At 61.9% G+C, this 17,928-nt stretch overlaps 1 protein-coding gene across 1 annotated transcript in view; it reads right to left on the bottom strand.

The window, feature by feature from the left end:
* The window catches only part of C13H1orf21 (chromosome 13 C1orf21 homolog), a 143,259-nt gene extending 125,603 nt beyond the window's left edge, over positions 1–17,656 (bottom strand). Inside the window, exon 1 of the mRNA XM_070055036.1 lies at positions 17,404–17,656. The gene's annotated coding sequence lies outside the window, so the exon portion shown is untranslated. The remainder of the gene's footprint in view (positions 1–17,403) is intronic.
* Between the last annotated feature and the right edge of the window lie 272 nt (positions 17,657–17,928).

Raw genomic sequence — 17,928 nt, 5'->3', positions numbered from 1 at the left:
CACAAGGCTATGGGTGTGCACACGGACAACCACGTGACCCACACATCACACGAGCCATGCAAGGCTGTGAGAGTGCACACAAATGACCCTGTGACCCACATCACATAGACATGCAAGGCTGTGGGTGTGCACGTGGACAACCACGTGACCCACAGCACACAGGGCACACGAGGCTGTGGGTGTGCACGTGGACAACCACGTGACCCACATCACACAGGACACATGAGGCTGTGGGTGTGCACGTGGACAACCACGTGACCCACAGCACACAGGACACACGAGGCTGTGGGTGTGCACGTGGACAACCACGTGACCCACACATCACACGGGACACGCGAGGCTGTGAGAGTACACACAAACGACCATGTAATGCACATCACACAGACACACAAGGCTGTGGGTGTGCACATGGAGGAAGGACCACATCAACCACACATCACATGGGACACATGAGGCTGTGGGTGTGTACATGGACAACCATGTGACCCACACATCACACGGGACACGTGAGGCCGTGGGTGTGCACATGGACAACCACGTGACCCACACATCACACGGGACATGTGAGGCTGTCGCTGTGCACATGGAGGACATCACCCACACATCAAACACGAGGTTGGACAAGGGCTGTCCATGTCGCAGACCCAGACAGAGTCCTGGGCTCCCGGCTTCAGCCCAGTGAGATCAGAAAGAAGCCGACGGCCGCCCTAGAGGTGCCCCAACAATGACCTGAGCAGCGCTGGCTTACGACGGACGCAGCCCATCACTCCCGCCCGTGCCCGTCGGCTTCACCATCATCAGGCACCATCCGAGAGGGGCTCAGAGAAGGGGAGGCCGGGATCACGGCGCTGGAGGTCACAGCCCAGCGGCAGGAGGCCCGGCCGGCTCGGCCTGTGGGGACGGCGTGGGGGCAGCACCGGGCATCACGTGGCACGCAGGCCTGCTGTGCGCCTGTCTGTGTCTGTGGCCTCCCATCCAGCCACTAGATCCAACCTCGGGGGCTCCACCCTAGGGGATTCAGTCCAACCCGATCCCCTGCCACAGGCCCCTGCCCCACCCTCTCAGTGCCAGCAACAGGAGACGCTGGGGGCCGAGCCCGCACAATGTGGCCTCAGTGTGACACCGTAGCCACGCCCTGACCTGGAAGGTGCAGAGAAAGCTGCCCGCTGTCACGCCTCACTGCAAATAAACACACCTGGGCACTCAAGTCAGGGCGTGGCCACTGATAACACGGTAACGCCCCCAGGCCACCTGCGGAGGAACCTTCTAGAACCCAAAGACATCAGCAGGTTTCCTATGCTTGCTTGAAAGCCAACACCTAAGAACCAGAAGTGGGGGGCTGTGGCACAGTGGGGTAAAGCCCCAGCCTGCAGTGCAGCATCCCATATGGGTGCCGGTTTGAGTCGCGGCTGCTCCTCTTCTAATCCAGCTCTCTGCTGTGGCCTGGGAAAGCAGAAGAAGATGGCCCAAGTCCTTGGGTCCCTGCACCTGCATGGGAGACCCGGAAGAAGCTCCTGGCTCCTGACTTCAGATCAGCTCAGCTCTGGCTGTCGCGGTCATTTGGGGAGTGAACCAGAGGCTGGAAGACCCCTCTCTCTCTCTCTCTCTCTCTCTGTATCTACCTTTGTCTCTGTCTCTGTCTCTCTGTTTCAAATAAAAACAAACAAAAAACCCAGATGGAACCTCAGAAATTCCTGCATTTGCGCACAAATGTTCCCATTACCCATATATGCTCATTCACCTTCAGCAAAAACAAACAGAAGACATCAGCACTAAAATACAGAAGCACTGTGTCCAGACTGGGTCTATCCCGCCGGCCTGTGTCCGTAAGGTTCTGGAACTGCCCGAGAGAGGCAGCTGCAGCTGATGCAGAGCCCGAGGGAAAGCATTTTCTGCAAACTCAAAACCGCCTTCGAGTCCTTGTTGGATACGGTCACGAGCCGTCGTAACTGTCACCTCCACAAACTCACCGCAGCCCCTCGGCCTGCACAATCGCATCCACCGGAGGCACCGGCTCTCACCGTCGCCTCACTGCCGCGCCCAAACCAAGGCCGGATGAAGGCGCGTCTTCACACTAAGTCACTCCACACTCCAGCAGGTAGGGTCAACTCCTGCAACCCAAGACAGCCACGGCAAAGCCGGCTTTGTCCCAGCGTTAGGTAATTCTGACGCTGAAGCATCGGCCACGCGTCAGATGAGACAGGGTGACAGGGCCGTCTGTCCAACACCCCGGTTCCCCGTCCAGCACCCGCAGGTCTGCATCCCCTGGTTCTCCCCGCACCCTCCCCCAGCAGGACGGCAAATCCTTAAGAACCCTGCGGGACATGTACCAGGTGTCATTTTCAACTTAGGTTCATAGATTGTACCCCGACTCGTATTGAAAACATACATTTCCTCGCCCTGCACTTCCTTCTCCGTGGAGCATGGCTAATATTTCTCTTTTATTTCTCGCGGGTCTGACGACGCTCACGCTTTATCCCTGTTCTGCTGTGCGTCGTCCCGGCCGCCACTGGAATGCACACAGAGACACTCTCACACCGAGGGCGTGAGTGACAGCATGGCCCCGCCAGGACTCCATACAGCAGGGAGGCCCCGGTGAGCCAGGCACAGCCCCAGCAGGAGGTGCGGCAAAGACGGGGTGTGGGGGCACCCGGGGTCTTGCTCCCCCAGGGGTTCGAGGTGTCCTGCTAGGAGCCAGGGACCCACGGCCGAGAGTCCCGTCACTCTCTGTCTCGACCCTTCTGCTGTCACGCTCCAAGATCCACTGGGACCCCCTCATCCCGGCCCCAAGTCCTCCCACGGGTCATTTCTGAGGCCTCCCCTCCCCACAGCCCTCCTGGGAGAGGTGAAGGCCAGAGTCCATCCTACTCACGGCTCGGACCACCGACAGACGCCTGGGCCCACAGCTGCCACTCGCGGGAGCCCAGCCCTGGCCTCCCCACACGGCAGAACTCACCCAGGCGAGGTTCCGAGAACCAACAGCAGGAGGAGAAGGTGCTGACGGGGACTGTGAGTGTCAGGAAGGACCCTCGGGGCCAAAGCCTCTCCGCTTCGAGCAGGAAGTGGTCGGCGCCCAAACCCGCGACACCTCCGAGAACAGGGCACCGACCCGGACCCTAATTTGCCATTTCGGCCTCGCCTGAGACTTCAGCAGATTGGGGTGCAAGAGAAAGGGGGGAATCCTGATGGGCACCGGACGGATGGCCCCGGGAACGTGGGCAGTCTCCACGGCCGCCGCAGCCCCCTCCTCCCAAGCACCTAACACAGGAGAGCTCCCCCAGCAGTCAGCGTGGGAGCTGCTGCCACCTGCCAGGCCCGGCAAGCAGCCCGAATGATAGCCCTTCGCGGATCCAGACTGACACACGCGTGATGGATGAAAACGGCAAAGACGACAGCAGGCGCAGCGACCCCCACAGGGGGCGGTCCTCTCCGTGGCCAGCTGCAGGCCACTGCCGGCAGTGACCCGGTCTCCGCACTCGCCCACGCACCAGTTCTAACAGCGGTTCTCCTGGACGGGGTCACCAGCCGGTCCACACGGACATGCTGCTCAGCCCCACGGTCCCCAACTAGCGCACTGCCTCCTCTCGGGACCGCCGCGCTATTAACTGTCCACCGCACTCTCTCGCGCCCATCACCTGCAGCCACAAAGCCAGTAAGAAGGGAAATGAGAACAGACCCCCGATGGCTCCCGAACCCGCTCACAGGCCACGCCCCCGCAGACCCCAGACCCGGGCCCGCCCCGAGCTGCGGAGGCCCCTTCCTCCACCACCCCCGACCTCACGCCTGGGAGCCCTGTGGGACCAGGGGCGCCAGGGTCTGGGGGTCGCGGGCAGGCGTTCATTCAGCAGCTTCGCTCCAGGGCAAAGGGGGAGGGGGCCGAGACCTGAGCTTTGTGTGTTCATTCAATTACGAGAAGCACCACGGAGGGACCCCTGGAGGCTTCCCTCCCACTGTGGATGCCACAGGCACCACAGCCACGGTCAGTGCCAGAGAGAAACGGGGTGGGGGTGCCAGGCAGACACAGCCCACTCGTCCCAGTGCACATGCGGCCAGCGGGCTCCGGCCACTCAGCACGTACGGCGAGCCGGCCCACCAGACCGCAGTGGGACCCAGAGGTGCTCGAGTCCCCCCTTGGAGGAGCAACGGGGCTGCTTCTGTGCACGGAGGCCAAGCAGACCCGACCACCACGGATCCCACGGTCCCACGGTGCCCGAGCACGGCTGACGGCCACTCCTCTGCCTCTCTTCCTCCCAGGCCGTCACTGCCTGACCCTGGGCCCCTCGCCCCGGCCATTACCTGAGCTGTCCCGGTGGGGGAGCTGGGGGCTCAGTCCCAGGAGCACACTGCCCCCCCCCACCCCCCGTGTTAACCACAGAGCTTATTTCATGCTGTTTGGTTCTCCACAGTCTGAGATAAGACGATTTTAAAAAGAGCGAAAAATCAAAACACATGTAGGAGACTTTGCCCTGACTACTGCATCATAAAAATCTCATCGGAGAAAGAGAAAAGAGAAAGCCTCTCCGTGGACACTGGAACCCACGCAAACTGGGCAAAACTCAAACGTGGTAAAGAGAAGGGAGACAAAGGCGGCTTCGGTGTCAGGATAGGCGCTCTCCTCCCCACACGCTCTCTCCAGACGGCAAGACGGGACTGCCGAGTCTGCCCTCATACTGACGTGGTCTGAATTTTTCTCGACTTATTTGAGAGGCAGAGAGACAGGGAGCTCCCATCTGCTGGTCCGCTCCCCAAATGTCCGCAAGAGACGAGCTGCACCAGGGCCGGAGCTGGAAGCCAGGACCTCAACCCAGGTCTCCGACTCGGGTGGCAGGAACCCAGCTGCTCTCAGGCTGATTAGCAGGAAGCGAGCAGCCAGAGCCTGCACGGAACCAGTGTGGGGCCCGGGCACCTTCACCACTAGGCTGCTACGGCCGCTGGGCTGGCGGGCCCTGGAGCCCGCCCACCTGCGTTAGGGCCCCTCAGGGGCCGCACGTGTGCCCGACCTCTGTGCCTCGCGGTGGCGCAGGCCACGCCAGACTCTCCAAGGGCAACTCGACAGAGCGCGCGCATTAGCGCACACGCTGCGCGCGGCACAAGGAGCAGCCCTGATGCTCACTTTGCATGAATGGCACCGGAAAACCACTCAGCACCACAGTGCCCCCGGCCCAGCTGCACGGGCGCCCGGCGGTGCTCGGGCTGCACACGCGGGTACACGACACTCACAGCAAATTCCCGTCTCCGGTCTTTCACACGACCAGTTAAAACGCGCCGGCTCTCCTGGAGCGGGAATGCGGTTCCCTGAGCTCTGGGGCTGGGTTTTGTTGCTGCTGCCTCTCTTGGGAGGGAATGATCACGTGGCACAGGCCGGGTTCCCGGTCACTCTGTGCCCGCCACGACATCCCAGGTCCTGCAGCTCCCAGAAGTGACCCCCTCCCTCGCTGCACCCACTGTGGCCAGCTGCCCTTCAGCACTCCCTGAAGCCTGAGTAGACGAGGTCGCGGGGTCCCGCCCCCACCCTGCTCCTCCACTGCCCAGGGCACCTCCCAACCCGCCCCTGCACGTCTCCTCAGAGGCCTCCCTCACCGGGGCCACAAAGGCACCCCTGCTCCACGCTGCAGACATGCACGGCTGACTGCAGACACCGCACCACCCTGCAAGCTCCTGCATGCGTGTGAGTGTCCCTCCAAGCACCGCCCTGCACGCCCCTGCATGCGTGAGTGCCCCTCCAAGCACCGCCCTGCACACTCTTGCACGCGTGTGAGTGCCCCCCAAGCACCGCCCTGCATGCCCCTGCACGTGTGAGTGCCTCCAAGCACCGCCCTGCACGCCCCTGCACGCATGTGAGTGCCCCTCCAAGCACTGCCCTGCATGCGTGAGTGACCCCCCAAGCACTGCCCTGCAGGCTCCTGCACGCGTGTGAGTGACCTCCCAAGCACCGCCCTGCACGCCCCTACGTGTGAGTGCCCCCCAAGCACCGCCCTGCACGCCCCTGCACACATGTGAGTGCCCCTCCAAGCACTGCCCTGCAGGCTCCTGCACACGTGAGTGCCTCCAAGCACCACTCTGCACGCCCCTGCACGCGTGTGAGTGCCCCCAAGCACTGCCCTGCACACCCCTGCACGCATGTGAGTGCCCCCAAGCACCGCCCTGCATGCCCCTGCACACGTGTGAGTGCCCCCCAAGCGCTGCGCTGCACGCCCCTGCACACATGTGAGTGCCCCCCAAGCACCGCGCTGCACGCCCCTGCACACGTGTGAGTGCCCCCAAGCACCGCCCTGCTCCGTGTCCTGGCCAACACTAGGTGTGGACAGACATCCGCCAGTTTGGCAGAGCTGACGTGCATTCTCACTGTGGCCTTCGTGGTAAAACATGTGATTAAAATAATGGGGCACGGGAACCCGGAGGAACAGACCAAGGGACGAGAGGCAGGAGGGACACAGCTCAGATGGGCAGGCGGGGGCTTCCGGCCGGCGTGTGTGACGCACAGCTGTGTGCCAGGAGAAGAAACCTGGGTCAGCCCCCAACGCGGGCGCCATTCATGGGGCTGAATGTCACCATGAAACCACACACAGCTAACCAGGGTGACTCTGCAATTAACACCGTCCGAAAAGCTGGCCGTCACCCACGTGTGGCCACCGCGTGTCCAGAGCTCGGCTACTGTGACGAGAAACTGAACTCCGGTTTATTCCTTTTAATTGGTTGAAGTTGAAATGGAAAAACTGATTCAATTCAGTTGTTGTAAAACTTTTCAAAAGACCTGGGACAAGCTGGTTTTGTGAATTTACTGTTTTCAACCATCCGTGGAATCTCAATACAGACCAAGCCCCTCTGATGAAAACTACTGACGAAGCTGCAGTATGCTAAACATGCAAGCTACTCGTCAGCCCCTGAAAGTCCAGCATGAAACCGAACATAAAGTATTTCTTAAGCATGGATTATATATTGAAATAATTTTCATATACTGGGCTAGGGGCCAGCATTGGGGTACAGTGGGTTAAGCTGCCACCTGCAGTGCCAGCATCCCATATGGCGCCGGTTTGAGTCCCAGCTGCTCCACTTCGATCCAGCACCCTGCTAATGACCTGGAAACACAGAGGAAGATGTCCCAAGTGCTTGGACCCCTGCACCCATGTGGGAGACCCAGAGGAAGCTCCTGACTCCTGGCTTCAGCCTGACCCAGCCCTGGCTGTTGCAGTCATTTGGGGAGTGAACCTGTGGATGGAAGACCTCTGTCTCTCACTGTGTAACTCTGCCATTTAAATAAATAGGATAAATCTTAAAAAAAAAAAAAAGGCACTAATGAAGAGCTTTAAAAAAAAACACCATCTATCAGGCTAAATATAGTAGATCATTATAATTAGTTTCACCTGTTTTTTCATTTCTTAACTGTGAAAAATATGCATTCATGTGTGGTTTGTATTTTATTTATTTCTATTGGACAGCATCACTCTAGAACCCAGACGGGAAGAAATGTGTTCAAATCCTGACTCAGAACCAACAGGCAATAAAGGAAGACTAAACTGTCCATGGCAAAAGACGCAGTTCCCATGGAAACACTGTGCAGGGTGCCGTGCAGAGACGGAACCCGGGACGTGCACACGCCGATGCGAACGGGCAGCTGCCCGGCAGCTGGCTCACGGGACCGAGAGGGCCCAGGACCTGCTCAGCGGCCAGCGGGTGCTGGTGTGAGTCCCAGAGCCCCGTGGGCGCAGGCCCAGGGTGCCGGCAGCCGCAAGGAGGGAGGCGGCTGAGCACACCAGCTCCCAGGACCAGGGACCGACACCTCCCACGGGGATTCTCCCCAGCCCTCCAGCCCGCTCCACTCAGACCCACCCCAGGCTCTCGGGAACCACAGCCACAGACGCACCCAGAACGAGGGTCTCCAGGTTTCCGGGCCCTGACCGTGTCAAGTTGACACCTGAAGTCGACCGTCACAGTCATAAACCTGGAAAATCATCTGTAAAGATGATGCATTGAATTCCTAACATAACGGGGCAAAAAATCCCATACGATCCTACAAAAATGGACAACAAACACCAAAAGACAATTCGCAGAACAGCGGAAGAGTGCCAGCTCCCAGCGGGGAGACCCCCGGGACCCTCCTCCAGAGAGTCCCCACCACCCAGCCGTGGCCAGCCTGGCGCAAGACATGGCCTTGTCCGCCACAGAGAACCTGGAGAATCGGGGGCTCCTGCCAATGGCGAGCGCGCTCACCCCGGCCAGGGACCCCACTGCAGGGCCCCCTTCCAGGCCCGCGAGCACAGGAAGCCCCCAGCCCAGGATACACAACGCCTCGGTCAGCCTCACTCTCCACCCCCCACAAGAGGGGACGCGGGACAAGCAACTCACGCAGAAACGCTCCTGACCCTTCTGTAAAACAGCTTCCGCTCCCACGAAAACACCGCGAGGCCTTCGGGGGCGAGGTTTCAGAAAGCTCGCGGGAAACGCATTACGAAAAAACGGACGGATTTCAAGATTCTTCATCAAAGAAAACATAGTTTGCAATGCCCTTTTCCATTTTTATTATTATTATTATTTATTAGAGAAAGGGAGAGACAGCGCTCCCAGCGGCCGGTTCCCTCCCCAGATGCGCACGACGTCCCCTGGCTGGGGCAAAGCCAGGAGCCAGAAACGGAATGCAGGTCTCCCACGAGGGAGCAGGAACCCAAGCGCTTGAGCCACCGCTGCAGTGAGGAGCCTGAACCAGGAACCAAACCCAGCTGCAGCAACGTGGGCTTCTGGGGCTTTAACCCTGAAGGCCAGGGCCACTCCACGGACTTTTCAAAGTGTCCTGGTAGGTGGCTCTGCAGTGACGTCTGAGATGCACTGTTCAGTGCAAAAGGCGAGACCCTAACCTGTGCTAACCTTGTGTGCACACTAACAGAAACACGTGTAAACACGCACCTGGGGGCTATACACAGACTCACATGCCACACACACATGCATACACAAAACCGTACATAACACACACAGGGTCTGCCCATGTCCCAGGGGACACACATGCAGGCAAATATGCACACGCTGAGGAGGCCTGGAAGCAGCGGCTCTCGGCGACCCTCGCGCCTGCACGGAGGCACCCACGTACCGTGTCCCCTGAGTTCTGGAGCTGGAACACGCAAGGCAGCCGTGACCGCAGACGGCTGTGTACCTGCAGATTCGCAATGAACAGGTGCAAGGGACTGAAACGCGGATGCTGAGTTAAAACTCACGGGCTCACCACCAGGCTTTTTTTTTTTTTTTTTTAAGATTTATTATTTATTTGAAAGGCAGAGTTACAGAGAGGCAGAGAGAGGGAGAGAGAGAGGGGTCTTCCATCCACTGGTTCACTCCCCAGATGGCTGCAGCAGCTGGAGCTGAGCCAGGAGCTTCCTCCAGGCCTTCCATGTGGGCGCAGGGAACCAAACACTCAGGCCATCTTCCACTGCTTTCCCAGGCCACAGCAGAGAGCCGGCCCCACCATCCTTTTAAAAATACCCAAAAAGTGATCACAGGGGTCTCCTTCGGGGATGGCACCAAGTCCCGGCCCCAAACGCCGGCTCCACACGGTGGAGAGGCCCAGCACCCACGATCCTCCAGGCACCGCGCCCGGGATGCCCCAAGCTCCAGAAGGGGTGACGGCGTCCCACCCTGCAAACCCCGCTCAGACAGCTGCCACCCACGGTCCTGGGAGGCGCTGGGCAAACCACAACGCAAAGGCCAGACTGACGACACCTAAATCCACTGGGCAGCCCGACAGGAACGAGTCTCAGAGCCCTGACGCGGGGCAGACTCCTGCCCGAGTCTCCGGAGAAGCTTCCAGTTCAGACCAAAGCCCAGGAACCAGGCAGGGAGAGGAGAACCAGGGAGGACGGACGCCGGGGGCCCTGGAGGACAAGTCCCCATCTCTACCACGAATACGCCACCAGGGAGAAGGAAAAACAGGCACAGACAGGTGCACCTCGCAGGCGTGGAAACTGTCTGAATCCTGATGTAATCAGATTTCCAAAAATCACGTGACAGTCACGGAAATTTGCCTTCTGACTGCATATCTGATATTAATGAACTGTTGTTTAAAAGATTTAGGCATGTGGCTGGCACTGTGGCACAGTGGGTTAAGCCACCTCCTGAGATGCCAGCATCCCACATGGGCTGCTCCACTTCCAGTCCAGTTCCCTGCTGATGGCCTGGGAAAGCAGCAGCAGATGGACCAAGTTTGGACCCTGCTATCCACATGGGGGACCCAGATGCAGCTCCTGGCTCCTGGCTTCAGCCTGGCCCAGTCCCGGCCGTTGCAGCCATCTGGAGAGTGAACCAGCGGATGGAAGACCTCTTTTTCTGTCTGTCTCTCTCTCTCTCTGTAACTCTTTCAAATAAAATAAGTAAATCTTTAAAAAAAATAATAAAAGATTTAGGCATGATAATGATAATATGGCAATGTTAAAAGCAAGAAGCATTCCTCGTTTGTCAGAAAGGAAATCTAACACGCACAGCGTCTGACTTCCCTCATAAAGAACCTGCATGGGAGGGGAGAGTGTGGGAGGCAGAGTGGCCAGGAGTGGTCCCGGCCCTCTCAGCACAAGCCGCAAGCCCTCGGTCAGGGTCCTAAGCCCGTGAGCCCCTCCTTCCCCCTCAGAGGGCCGCTGCTGTCACCCAAGACAAAGCCTCGCCCGGCACATCCACCCGGCGCACCCCCACCCAGGGCCAAGACCCCAAAGCTGGAGCTGGGCAGTGATGCCCACCACCCCCACCCCCCCCGCCGCCACCAGGGCCCTCAGTGGCGGCTGAGGCCAGGACAGACGCCGTGGGCAAGGGGCTCCCTACGCACAGCACCACCCCCCCAGGGAGCCTGCCCCAGCCTGCGCTCCTGCAACCAGACACCCGTCTCTGCTGGCAGGCCCTGGGTGTCCTCTGCGACTCTTAGAAACCCGGAGCTCAGCGTCAGTTCCCTTCCCACACACCTTCCCCGGGCTACCCCACGTCACACGGCAGCAGCCCCGACGGCCACGCTTACAGAATCCCGCGTGCATCCATCTCTTCCCACTCTGTGCGGCTGGCGTCCTTCTGACGCGAGGCAGCGAGAACACGCAGAGTTGGCCCCGCGGACCTCCCAGCGGGCGAAGCAGCAGCAGCACCCATGAAGGAATCACAGGACGGGGAACCGTCCGGGGCAGGCGGAACCCGGGGACTGAGTCCCTGGGAAAAAGACAGAGCTGAGATCCGGCTCCCATTCCCGCCCGACCCTCTGCTGAATTCCTGACCAGGGTTTCACACACCTAAGCATCCGCACCTAAGACAACACACCAGGGCCGGCTCACTAGGTTAATCCTCCGCCTGTGGCGCCAGCACCCCATACGGGCGCAGGTTCTCCCCGCTTGCTCCTCTTCCAGGCCAGCTCTCTGTTGTGGCCTGGGAAGGCAGTGGAGGATGGCCCAGGTGCTTGGGCCCTGCATCCCATGGGACACCAGGAGGAAGCACCTGGCTCCTGGCTTCGGATCGTAGCGGCCACTGGGGAGTGAACCAACGGAAGGAAGACCTTTCTCTCTCTCTCTCTCTCTCACTGTCTATAACTCTACCTGTCAAATAAATTAAACACACACACACACACACACACACACCCCAAGGGCCCCACACACCCCAGAGCCCGGTTCCTCCCCCAGAGCCTGGCCTCCCCTCCCGCACCTGATCCACACAGAGACTGTCACCGTCAGCCCCTTACAACACCATCCACACCCAGCTTCCCATGGGGCCTGACCAGTTCTGCACACAACTCCATCTCCTGGCTGTCCCCTCTGTCCACTGCAGGCGGAACCACGCTGGTGCCACAGCACGCTCCGCCTCCCACCCATCCTGCAAACCACATCTCTCCCCGAATGCTGCCCCTCCCCCACGGCGGCGCACATTTTAGGCAAACCCAGACATATACGCCCCGCATCACCTCCCCACCTCCAACTCCACCACGGGCATAAGCCGCCCCCCCGTGGCTCCACATCACTGGGAGTCTCCCGTGGGAAACGCCTTTGTCCCCACATGCCAGTCTGTGAACCGGCCTACGACTCTGTAGTACCCCACAATCGGAAAGATTAGAAGTTAGAGACCCTTCAATAGTTCAGAAATGTAAGTGGCACTGGGCGGTCTCCTGTGGAACCCCCAGGGGTCCCCCCACCCCATGTCTCAAGTTCGGGGAGCCACATAACTTAGGGTCCAAATTTGGACCATTCTGGGCGTCGGGGGGCATACAATCATCACCTACACGGTGCTGTGCCGTGAGAATCGATCAAGGCTGCCTGGGGAAGCCGGGGTGCAGCGTGTCCCCACCACACAGTGGGGAGCGTCTCCATCTCACCGCCATGGCGTGTCTGCATGCCAGCAGCACCAGCACAGGCAGGGCACGGCTTTTTATCTCCATTTCTGCAGCCTCTCCCCAGTGCCAGGCACCGAGATGACACAGGGCGTCAGCCACCAAACTCACGCCTGCCCCACGAATGATCCGAGTGGCGGGGATGAGGCGCCGCAACCCTGGCCCAACAGGCAAGCAAAACATCCCCATCAGCTTTTGCCCCGCAGGCTGCACTCCCCACTGGGGTCTTCACGGAGACAAACCCCGAGCCCAAGGACCCGCTGTCCATCAGCCGGAGCCTCCGGGCTCTGTCGGAACCAGAAGGCGCCGCGGCAGGGCAGCGGCCAGCACAGGGGAGCTGGGGACGACGTGTGCGTGAGTGACCATCAACGCCGCACACGCGCGGTGCAGGATGCGGGGAGACGGCAGAGGGGAGCGGACCTGGGGCTGAGCCGCGGAGGCTGCGCGCAGGACTTCCTGGGAAGCTCAGTGCAAGCGGCCAGGGATTCCTGGTACAGACACCAGAACACTGCGTTTCCAGCCAATATTGAGCAACCCAGAGGTTCCCGGATTCTCACTTCCTTATCCAGAGCCTGCCTGAGACACACAATGAGATTTGTGTTCTCATCCCTTTATAGCCTGGCCCTGATAAGAGCTGTTGGGCAATGGCCTTAGGGAAACTGCTGCTGGCACAGCTTGCAGAGGGGACCCATGTGAACTTGGTGAGCATTCGTCTGGAGGCCTGCGGCCACTCCCTCCACCCCTGGCCTGCCCAGTTCCCGGGGTGATGCGGGAAACCACCACCGGCTGACCCACCAGGCTGGGGAGGGGCCTGGAGCAGCAAGCGACCCCTGGGGCTGGCAGCGCTGCACCCACACTCACCTCCCCAATGACAGCCAAGAAAGGCGTGCCGTGTCCCAGCCAGTGGACACCACAGACGGGTGACAACGGCCTGAACCTGCCGCACAGCCCAGCACTCGGAGCATGGCTGCCAGCAGCTCCGTCTAGAAGCCTGGGGCACCGGGGTGGGGGGGGGGGGCCTGATCACCACCCGCGAGGGGCAGCTCTCTGCAGACACTGCGTGGGGAGTCCACGCGGCTGCTCCTCCTGGACGCCGCCTGGGACACTGGCGGGGGCCTGACCACCACCCGCGAGGGGCAGCTCTCTGCAGACACTGCGTGGGGAGTCCACGCGGCTGCTCCTCCTGGACGCCACCTGGGACACTGGCGGGGGCCTGACCACCACCCGCGAGGGGCAGCTCTCTGCAGACACTGTGTGGGGAGTCCACGCGGCTGCTCCTCCCGGACGCCATCCTCAGTTTGTCGCTTTTCTTCCCGCTGACCGACCGAAACGACCAGCACAGGCTGCACACTCACGGGAGCGCAGGGCACCGGGTCGCAGCTAAAGCACTTTGCTTGGCATCAATGTGTCCCACGAGCTTATAAAATTCTCCCAGAATGCAATAAAACCACAATAAATGAGAAAAAATGTGGTTTAAGTTAGAGTAATATTTATTTAACCAGCACTGATTTAACCAAGGGACGGAAAAAAAATACCAATAACGAAGAAGTCAACTTCTGTGACTGGGGTGCGACAAAGCCTTTCGGTGGCTCTTAGGGGAACCTCTGACATGCTTCTCAGGATTTGTGTGCAAACCTTTAAAATCACAATAAGCATCAAGATGTTTCCTTTACCGATTACCCAACTGGGGAGGCAGCAGCCCAGCGAGGCAGCAGCGCTCTCCTCGGGCTGGTACAGTCAGCACGCCACAGGGAGAGCAGAGAGCGGGAAGCCGCAGTACCCACCTGGCAGACAGGTGTGGACGGCAGCCACCATCTCCATGCACGCGTGTGCAGGGAGGCAGGCAGGGGCACGTATGTGCAGCACAGGGCTGAGGGGGAGTGGGCGGGCAGGGCAGGACGGGCACGGGCCCTGGGGGCCGGGAGCAGCCGCTGGGAGAGGCAGGCAGGAGGGAGGAGCCCTGGACGCTCACCGAGACACGAAGCCACGGCTGAGGGCCAGGGGGTGAAGCGGGCGGGATGGGAGGTGGCAGGGACCTGTGGCAGAGGAGGGGAGAGACAGGGAGTGCGGGGGCTCGGGGCGACGGTGAAGGCGGTGGAGGGAACTGAAAAGACCAGGAGGCGGAGCTGCTGCTGTGTCCAGGCTCTGCTCCCAGGGAGACCGCAGCTGGGAAAACCCCGCAGCCCAGCAGAAGTCAAAGGAGGCATGGGGACAACAGGCAGGGCCCCTCCCCCAGGTCCCAGGTGAGGACTGCCCCTGCCCTGCCACAAACCAGCAGGCTGGCCACGCCCCCATTCCTGTCAAAGAGAGTCCCACTGCAGGCCCGGCTCCAGGAACCCCTACACTGGCCTGGGGATGCCTACGACTGAGACCGACTGAGACCGGCGGATTTTCCCCGAGGGCTGAGACCTTGCACCCTTTCACTCCCTGGGCTGACTCCGGGCGCCCGGCTCCCCAGGCGGGGAGCGGCCGCCAAGAAGGGGGTCTCTGAGCGCACAGGGAACGGCAGAGCACAGTGGAGGAGCTCCGAGAGCCCAGAGCCTGCAGACCCCGGCGGGGGCTCGGGTCTGCTCCCGCCAGCCAGGCTCGCCTTGGAATTGCACAACCACAGCCTGTCATGCTGCTGCTTGTTGCAACTGTAACTTGTAAAATTAAACTCAGAACCCGGACAGTCAAGCTAAGTAACTGCCTACTGCAAAAACACGTGCATAGATAATTTACAGGCTGCTGCCAGATCGGCTCCTGAATTATGATCTCTGGAAGTCAAAACCGTCACCGTCCTTTAAAATACAGCTCCATTCTGCCATTCTCCAGCGCCCGGCCTCTGCCGGCGCTGCCAGTGTCCCCAGCATCATCTGACGCTGGCCCAGCACCACTCCCACTCGTGTCTTATCAAGAACCTGATTAAGCACACGCCGCCCCCTTCTGGAACTGGAGCTCAAGGGGCACCATGCGGTGGTCAAAAATGCACTTGTTTACTAAAAAGCCACCAATTCCTAGCACTGTGCGGCTGTGCCGGGTGCTCACAGCTGTGTGACCTCCGGGAACCTCTCTCCACCCTGGGAGCGGGCTACACTGTATCCGTTTCCTAGGCAGCATTCGTAGGCTGTAGGTTCCCATGCACTCCCAGGTACCGGATGCACAGGCTGATTTACGTCCTAGCAAACCGACTTCTACAAGAAGCATTTCCACACAGGCCTGTGGTCCACCGCCAGGACACCTGATGGACACGGAGTGCAGTCCCCCGGCCAGCCCCCCTCGCCCCTGCCTGCTGAGTTGCCATCTCACACCCTGGTGAGCAGGCCCAGGACCGCCCCAGCAAGCTCTGCCCACACGGCCCCCCGCTTTAGATTTGGGTTGGAGGCAGAGGGCCCCAACACAGCGAGGGCCACCCTCACAGCAGAGCTGGAAGGAAACCTCCAAGGATACAGAACCCCAGGGCCTTTGTGCCTACTCCTGGGAGCCACAGGACCGGGGGCGGCATCTGCTGTGAATCCACCTCCGGCCTTGACATTCACTGTCCCTCCCAGCCTGCCATGTCCTCTTCCCTGACCACAAACAGACAACCCCACCCTGGGAATGGGAGGCATGAGGACCACGCCACGCGGGATGCAGCTCTCCTGGCCTGCCTGGTCCCTGAGCCAACAGCGCGGCAAACCAACCGCCTTGCTCCTTGCCGGAGACAGGGGCTCTGTGCTCAGGCCCAGCAAACAGCACCAGGGAAGGGCAGGCTGCGGACCCGCACCCTGTGAGTCTCCAGGGAGCTCAGCTCCGCAGACAGCGGCCCACCCGTGCCAGAAATGACAAAGTGACCCAGGGCGGGGAGGGCACACATGGCCAGCCAAGAACACAGAGCCAGCAAGTGGAACTGTCTGCCCCGTGAACTTCCAACAGTGCAGGGTGCCAGGCCTCCCCACCGCCCACCAGTGGGCATCGGCCTGGTGGGGTCGGAGGCCGGGCTGCAGAAGTGCCTGACGGCCCCTCTGAGCCGTGTCTGCCGACGGTGTGACACTTCTAGGCTGACTCCAGGATCCGGGCAGGTTTGATGTTCACACACACACACACACACACTCAGCTCCCTTCTCCCTGGCACTTCCCACTTCGAAAGTCGCAGACCGAAGAGAGGTGACCAAGTCCAAATCCATGGCCTTTGTCCAATCAAGGCACTTCCAAAAAGGCCACCTGGGCATGCGTGCCACGGACCCCGTGGTCCCAGGCGGAGCAGCACAGAACAGGGGAGAAGGCCCCCAAACTCGGCACTCTGGACTTCCAATTGGGAACACCTCCACCTGCCCCCGCGCGGCTCTGCCCTGAAGGCCTGGACTCCGCCCAGCTGAAGGGCGAGCGAGGGCGAGTCCCCTGGGCTGGAAGGCCCGCCCGTGCCAGGGCAGGAGGTGCCAGGTCCCCAAAGGGTCCGCGCTCGCTCCGGGGAGCCCGCGTCCCCGCCGAGGCCCGGGTGGCCAGGGCAGGTCACGGCCAGAGTCACCCCAGGCCCGGAACCCGGGCACAACAGCAGAACCGTGTCTCTTTTAAAACGATTTTCCTCGAGACAGCTCAGAGCTCGTCAACTTCCAGCTGGAAACCTACCGCTCCTCTCGGAAGCGCGCCCGCCTCCCGGGGGACGCGGTTGTGTATTTTTATCTGCGGCCGCGCGCTCCGGGGCCGGCGCCAGCACCCGGCCACCGAGCCTCGGACCCCGGGCCCCGCCGCGCCCCGCACACACTGACCGGGAAGAGCCCCTCGGCGGGGTGCGGGGGGCGCCACGGAGGACCGCGCCGGGCACGCGTGGCACCCCGGAGAGGCCGGCACTTCAGGCGTCCGGGGCCGCAGCGCGCACAGCCCCGCGTCCTCGGGCGGCGCGGCAGAACGCACCGGGAGAGTCGGCTCCGCCGCCCCAGCCTCGGCCAGCCAAGTCCGGGGGCTGTGCGCGGGGCCGGGCCCGCGGTAAAGTCCGGCCCGGCCTCGGCCCCGCAGCGGCCCCGGCCCGCAGCGGCTCGAACCCCGAACCCCACACCCCACACCGCGGCGCCCGCAGGCCTCCCCTGCCCGCCGCGCCCCGGCCCGCTTACCTCGGGCGCTCGCGGGGGGCTGAGGCGGCCCCCGCGGCCCCCCGCCCCGGTCCGCCTCGCCGGCCCCTCCTCCTCCTCCTCCTCCTCCACCTCCTCCTCCTCTCCCTCGGCCACGGCGCGTCCGGCTCGGCCCCCTCCCTGCACGGCCCTAGCCGAGCCCCGGGCGGGCCCGCGGGCGTGAGCGCGAAGCGGCGGCGCGCGGCCCGCTCCCCGGCCCCGAGCGCGGCGGCTCGCACAGTGGGCACGCAGCGCGGCCGGCGACCGTCCCCGGCGGGCGGCAGGGCGGGCGGGGCCGGCGGCGGGAGGGGCGCGCGGGCGCGGGGGCGGGGCCTCCCCGGCAGCCGCGCGCACGAGAGCCGCGCGGCCGGACCCGCCCGCCCGCCCGCCCGCGCCCGGTGCCCGGCTCCCGCGCGCCCCGCTCCCGCCGGGGAGGAAGGGCTGGCGAGGGGCTGCCCCGGCGGCCGGAGGGGCGGAGCGCGCGCGCCCGCGCCGGCGGGAGGAGGCCCGGTGTCCGGTCCGGCCTTC

Source organism: Oryctolagus cuniculus, chromosome 13 (assembly GCF_964237555.1).
Source record: "Oryctolagus cuniculus chromosome 13, mOryCun1.1, whole genome shotgun sequence".
Taxonomy (NCBI): domain Eukaryota; kingdom Metazoa; phylum Chordata; class Mammalia; order Lagomorpha; family Leporidae; genus Oryctolagus; species Oryctolagus cuniculus.
This window is presented reverse-complemented; position numbering and strand designations above follow the sequence as displayed.